We start from the raw sequence: 7,594 nt of genomic DNA on the forward strand, positions 1-7,594 counted from the left end.
TTTGCACTAAAATAAATGATGTATATTTTATTTATATTTATTCAAATTATTATTTTACTAAAAATATATTATTAATTTAAATTTTAACGAAATTGGACCCATACTGCCATTTACCTCGAGTAGTTCATACAAATATCTGAACGTCAATGAGATTCTTAAAAGAAAATATAAATTATATATTATATAAATAAAATGAATAAGCAAAAAATTTACATGTTTACATACATATATATATATATATGTATGTATGTATAATAGACATCGAAGTGCCCGTGCTGATATATTATTTTTATCTTAATTTTATGTGATACAAATATAATTTAGATAATCAATTGTTAAAATAATTTTAATTTTTAATTATTGTAATTTATAATGCTTTTTCTTCTATTTCGGTTTAAGTGACATTGATATAAGTTCGAGAGTCAATATTTTGTATCTTTTATATTTTCAAGTGTTAAATATGTGATTTATAATGCTTTAAGCCGAATTTTTCAATAAGATAAATACACTCTCAGTCCCAGTTTACATATTTTCTCATTTTTAAATAATATATGTTACTTTATGTATTTCTTTGTCCATCGTAATTTTTGTGGCACTAATATAAATTTCGACAGTCAAACAAATATTTTATACTAGATATATTATTTTGTTATAATTTACAGGTGGTAGATGAGTGTTGGACCATAAAATGTTTGTGTAAATGTTAGATTTAATTATATTGATTTAATGTCTTTATCATCATATTGTTTTGTTGCAGTTTGCAAGTGGTAGATGAATGTCGATCGACTTTGAGAAATTTTTTTTCTGGTAAAGATTAAGTTTAATTAAATAAATTCTTCAAAAGATATTGAATTGAATTATTATATTTATTTTTATTATTTAAACAAATATCATATATTTAGTGTAACATTTAAAGTCAATAAAGTGAGTCACGTGTACCTAAAACTAGTATTAATATAATCTGAAGGCTACAGTTTGCTAGGCAAAAAAACAATAAAAGTAGTTATATTCCCCGCGTTGTTGACAAATTGTGGAATCAGAAACCCAATTTACATCTCTCGTTAACTTGTTCTGAAGCTTGCTCTCCAATGGTGTACTTGTAAGCAATCAATGCTATTACTTCTCAGTTTTTTCATTTTTTTTATAATCGTGGTGCCTGAGCCCGCTTTTGCTTTTGCTTTTGCTTTGGCGACTAAATCCAAGCGATACCTGTCACCTTTAACATGAAAAAATAATCTTGAATCCTAATCATTACATCTTGTTTATCCTGTGTTGCAGGTATAACATTGGATTGGAATTGGGCAATGTACTGCTAGGATCAGACCTACTGAATCAGTCATGGGATGCTATTTCAAAGCTGAATCTTTCTATTTTGGAGGAACCTTCACTTCCTTTCTCTGTTAAATACCGAGTTTATGAATACCCACCAAAGGGTTCTATTATTGCTTTTTATGCTCGCCCAACTGTGATGTCAATCATTTGCTACAAGATTTTGAAGAGCTGGTTTCTTTAGATGAAATTGGGTCATTTGACTTTCTTCTTGAATGGAAAAAATAGAGAGAAAAATGGTGGAAGAAAGGAGATATCAATTTAGAAGGTATACTCCAAAATTGGAAAGTCCACTAATTCTCCCACATTGGTGGGAGAAGGAAACTTTGTAGTGTTTATATTAATGAACACTTACTCTACATGATAAGTGAGGCAAGAAAATAGAGATGTCTCGTGTCGTCGTTGCTTGGCTTTGAATTTGGATTTGGCAAATGATCAATCGATGAGATTTATTTTTTTGAACAAATTTTATTGGATGATCCGAATATACCAAACAGTAAAACGCAGCAATGTGTTTTGATTCTCCATTTATACATGCATGCATTTTTTCAAAACAGTGCAGTGCTGAAACTGAATTGATGCATTGTTTCTGCAAATAGATGCACTGTTCCGATGAACAGATGCACCGTTCCAGTGAACAGATGCACCGTTCCAGTGAACTGATGCACTGTTTCAGCAAACTGATGCAATGTTTCGATGAAATGACACAATGTTTCACACGAATTGGTATGTACTGTTTCAGAAAAATGATGCACTGTTTTAAGTAAATAGACATGCATTTTCAGAAAAGTCACACACCTTCAAATTGAACCAATGTCACCTTTCTGAAGAGGCATCTTGTGGCTATATAAACCTAGTTTCATCCACAGGTTTTTATACAGAAAATTTCAGATTACACAACTCTTCTTGTCTTCAAAATACTCTTTGTGATCAATCAAATTGTTGAGTGCATTCGAAGAATCCGACTATTTGAGGTACCGCTATAGTCGAATTGAAGGTCATTTTATCCTAAGAGAAAAAATTCCACAACCTTGGGTACAGTGAGGGGAATTATTTCCTTGAGGAAACTCCGTGAATTCGGACGACTTGGCCTTATTCATTTCTGTTTCATCTATTTTTCTGAAAAATAAAATACACCACTTGGAAAAGTCATTTTGATCTTGTGTTGAGGGTATTTGATATACTTCATTGTGTTCTTGTCTGTAAACTTGAACTAGTTGAAGTTGTTGTTCTGCTATACAGATTCTGCATACCCGAATATATTGTGGAAATAACAATCTTAAGGAAATAATCCTTTACAGAATCTGTATTGCTTGTTTTTGGAGATTAAAGCTTAAGCTTTCTACTCCGCTTGAATTTAACTAGTGATTAGAAGACATAAAATCTTCATCACAAGTTAAGGTTCACTCGGTTGACGATTCGAAGTAATAAAAACTTCATCGTTAACTAGAAACAAGAAGAAGAGTTTCAAGTTATTTAACTTTATAAATAGTATTCTGAAAAAATGCTAAGTTTTCTGTCTTGTGTTGACAGAAAAAATGATAACTGAAAGTCAAATGCATGATGTGGCTACCACTGTGGGGGCAAACAATATTGCTTCATCAAGCCGTACAAATGCTCCACCAACGATGGCACCGGCGGAGAAGCCCAAAAAATTTTCGGGCATTAACTTCAAGCGGTGGTAGCAAAAGATGTTCTTTTACCTCACCACTTTATGTCTGCAACGGTTCACTAGCGAAGACGCTCCTGAGGTGCCCGAGGAAACCTCAGACAAAAATCGCTTCGTTATTATAGAAGCTTGGAAACATTCAGACTTCCTTTGCAGGAATTATATTCTGAGTGGTCTCCAAGACGACCTCTACAATGTCTATAGTGGAACCAAGACATCAAAGGAACTATGGGGGCACTTGAACAAAAATATAAAACGGAGGATGCGGGAATTAAGAAATTCCTTGTTGAAAATCAGTTAGACAAAAAGATCAAAATGATAAGAAGTGATAGGGGCGGAGAATATGAATCTCCTTTTGTGCAAATATGTGTAGAGAATGGAATAATCCATCAAACTACGGCCCCATATTCACCTCAATCTAATGAAATTGCAGAAAGAAAAAACCGAACTTTGAAGAAAATGATGAATGTCTTACTTATAAGTTTTGATTTACCGTAAAACTTATAGGGGGAAGCTATCCTTACGGCCAATCGTATACTCAACAGAGTTCCCCATAGTAAGACACAATCAATTCCTTACGAAAAATGGAAAGGAAGGAAACCCAACTTGAAATATTTCAAAGTGTGGGGGTGTCTAGTGAAGGTTCGAATTCCTATATCTAAAAGGGTTACGATAGTACCTAAAATGGTGGACTGCGTGTTCATAGGATATGCTAAAAGTAGTAAAGCATGTCAATTTTTGGTTCATAAATCCAAACATCTGGATATTAGTAAAAATACGGTAATTGAATCAGACAATGCTGAATTCTTTGAAAACATTTATCAGTATAAAATTAGACATGAACAGTCTAGTGGGGGATCTAAACGACCTCGAGATGAACCAAGTGAGAATATACATAATGAAGAAAATCCAAGACGTAGTACACGTCAAAGAACGTCAACTTCGTTTGGATTGAATTTTGTAACATTTCTCTTAGAAAATGAGCCTCAAACATTTAAAGAAGTGATATCGTCATCAGACTCATCCTTTTGGAAAGAGGCGGTCAATAGTGAGATAGATTCAATCTTAAGAAACCATACATGGAAATTGGTTGACCTTCCTCCCGAAAATAAACCTTTAGGTTCTAAATGGATCTTCAAAAAGAAAATGAAGGCGGGTGGTATTATTGACAAATACAAGACAAGAATTATAGTAAAAGACTTCAAACAAAAGAAAGACCTTGATTACTTTGATACATACTCTCCAGTAACAAGGATAACCTCGATTCGAATATTAATTTCCTTGGCGGCGGTATATGATCTTCAAATCCATCAAATGGATGTGAAAACCGCATTCCTAAATGGAGATTTGGAGGAAGAAATTTACATGGAACACACCTGAGGGTTTTGTGGTTCCAGGAAAGGAAAACAAGGTGTATAAACTTATCAAGTCATTATATGGACTAAAGCAAGCACCAAAACAATGACATGCGAAGTTTGATCAAACCATATTAGCAAACGGATTCAAAATAAATGAATGTGATAAATGTGTTTATATTAAAGACACTCCAAATCACTAAGTCATTGTATGTTTATATGTGGATGATATGTTGATCATCAGTAGAGACATTTCTGACATAAATACAACAAAACGAATGCTCGAGAGCAAGTTTGATATGAAGGACCTTGGAGTTGCAGATGTGATCTTAGGTATAAGAATCCATCGAACTCCACAAGGGTTGACATTGTCACAGTCTCATTATATCGAAAAGGTACTTGACAAGTTCAAGTATATGGAATTCGATATTGCCAAGACTCCATTGGATGTGAGCTTTGCACTTCGAAAAAATGAAGGTGAAAGTGACTCACAATTGGAGTACACAAGAGTATTGAGATGTTTAATGTATATAATAAACTGTACACGACTAGACATAGCATGCGCTATCAGTAAATTGAGTCGGTACACGAGTAATCCCAACAAAACTCACTGGATGGCAATGAAAAGAGTTTTGGGGTATCTTAAATACACTCAAAATTATGCTTTGCATTATAATAAATATCCTGCGGTACTTGAAGGATATAGTGATGCAAATTGGATCACCGGATCAAACGAAGTAAAATCCACAAGTGGATATATATTTACTATCGATGGAGGAGCAGTCTCTTGGAAATCATCCAAACATACGTGTATTGCTCGCTCGACAATGAAATCCAAATTTATCGCATTAGATAAAGCCGGTGAAGAAGCAAAATGACTTCGGAATTTCTTGGAAGATATTCCGTATTGGTCCAAAATAGTGGCACCAATATGTATACACTGTGATAGCCAAGTGGCAATAGGTAGGGCAGTGAGCATGATGTATAACGGTAAATCTCGTCATATAAGACGTAGACATAATACCGTTAGAGAACTTCTCTCTAGTGGAATTATCACTGTAGACTATGTAAAGTCAAAGGATAATGTGTCGGATCCACTTACAAAAGGCCTATCTAGAGAAGGAGTAGAAAGGACATCCAAGGGAATGGATTTAAGGCCTAGGACAAGTCAGCATGGCGGTAACTCTACCTAGCAGACTGGAGATCCCAAGAGCTAGGTTCAAGGAGATCAAACAAAGTTGTGTCTGACAGGTTCAACATTCTCAATTACCCAACCCATTCTCATGATGTAGACAATGTATAGTAAACTAGGATACTTAAGGTGAAAAGTCTTTTAATGATTATCTAAATTTGGCAGATTTGACTGAATAGTTTAATCTACAGGATTGAACGTTTAAAAATCATCTATGCGAGGGCGAAGTGGAAGCCACTTCAAAGAGAATATTAGTAAAGGCCTATTCTCTAAGCTCTCATGAAAACCGGGACGTGTTCATGGCTAAAAAGAACAAAACCGTAAGAACCATAAATGGTAAAAGGCTGGTTGTGTGACATGTGTTGTCTAGGTGTACATTAAAGCTCAATGGTTCAAAGATATCAAATCTACCGATTGACCGAGTGCATCCGATGCATGTTCACTACGAAAAGTTCAAAGAGAAACCCACTTATCCAGATGCAATCAGTCTTTGCTTGATGATCACATACTTGTCCGTAAAAGTTTTACAAAAAAAATAGCCATTCCCCATTCATATGGGGGATTGTTGGGTTTATATTATATGAATGAAGTGTGAATGAAAAAAATGGAGAGAAAAATGGTGGAAGAAAGGAGATACCAATTTAGAAGGTATACTCCTAAATTAGAAAGTCCACTAATTCTCCCACATTGGTGGGAGAAAGAAAATTTGTAGTGTTTATAGAACACTTAATCCACATGATAAGTGAGGCAAGAAAATAGAGATGCCTCACCCCGTCGTCATCGCTCGCTCGGCTCGGCTTCGGCTTCGGCTTCAGATTTGGATTTGGATTTAGATTTGGCAAATGATCGATCGATGAGATCTATCTTTTTGGACAAATTTTATTGGATGATCCGAATTTACCAAACAGTAAAATGCAGCAATGTGTTTTGATTCTCCATTTATACATGCATGCAGTTTTTCGAAACAGTGTAGTGCTGAAACTGAACTGATGCATTGTTTCTGCAAACAGATGCACTGTTCCGATGAACAGATGCACTGTTACAGTAAACAGATGCACCGTTCCAGTGAACTGATGCACTGTTTCGATGAAATGACACAATGTTTCACACGAACTGGTATGTACTGTTTCAGCAAAATGATGCACTGTTTTAAGTAAACAGACATGCATTTTCAGAAAAGTCACACACCTTCAAATTGAACCAATGCCACCTTTCTGAAGAGGCATCTTGTGGCTATATAAACCTGGTTTCATCCACAGATTTTGATACAGAAATTTTCAGATTACACAACTCTTCTTGTCTTCAAAATACTCTTTGTGATCAATCAAACTGTTGAGTGTGTTCGAAGAATCCAACTATTTGAGGTACCACTATAGTCGAATTGAAGGCCATTTTATCCTGAGAGAAAAAATTCCACAACCTTGGGTACAGTGAGGGGAATTATTTCCTTAAGGAAACTCCATGAATTCGGACGACTTGGCCTTATTCATTTTTGAAAAATAAAATACATCACTTGGAAAGGTCATTTTGATCTTGTGTTGAGGGTATTTGATATACTTCATTGTGTTCTTGTTTATAAACTTGAACTAATTGAAGTTGTTGTACTGCTATACAAATTCTGCATACCCGAATATATTGTGGAAATAACATTTCTTTGCACCAAAAGTAATACTAGTAGTAATAATCCCATCTCCCTTCATAAAGCTGCTTTTGCTGTTTTTGCTTCTCTTGAGAATGAGCTCTCTCTTCTCAAACACCAGGTACTATGCCTTCTATTGTTCAATTTCCTTCTCTCTCTCTCTTTTTCAAAAAAACATGTTGATTGAGCGTTAGCATATTTGCTTTCTTGATATAAATATAGTACTTAGTGTTCTAGAAATGACAAAATTGTTAGTTAATTGGAGTCAACGATCCCTACAGTAGCATGAAATCAAACACCCTTGACACGTATTCTCTACCGGAGTGGGGTCGCGCCCCTTCCTTCTTCTAATAAGAGAAAGCGAAAGACGCTAGGCACACTGTTATTTAAACTTTTCCAATCTCTCGTAG

General features: G+C 34.8%; 1 pseudogene; it reads left to right on the forward strand.

Moving 5' to 3' along the window:
- Nucleotides 1-1,261: 1,261 nt before the first annotated feature.
- LOC107861107 overlaps nucleotides 1,262-7,594 on the forward strand; it is a 12,211-nt pseudogene continuing 5,878 nt past the window's right edge.

The sequence above is a fragment of the Capsicum annuum genome, chromosome 2 (assembly GCF_002878395.1).
Source record: "Capsicum annuum cultivar UCD-10X-F1 chromosome 2, UCD10Xv1.1, whole genome shotgun sequence".
Lineage (NCBI taxonomy): Eukaryota > Viridiplantae > Streptophyta > Magnoliopsida > Solanales > Solanaceae > Capsicum > Capsicum annuum.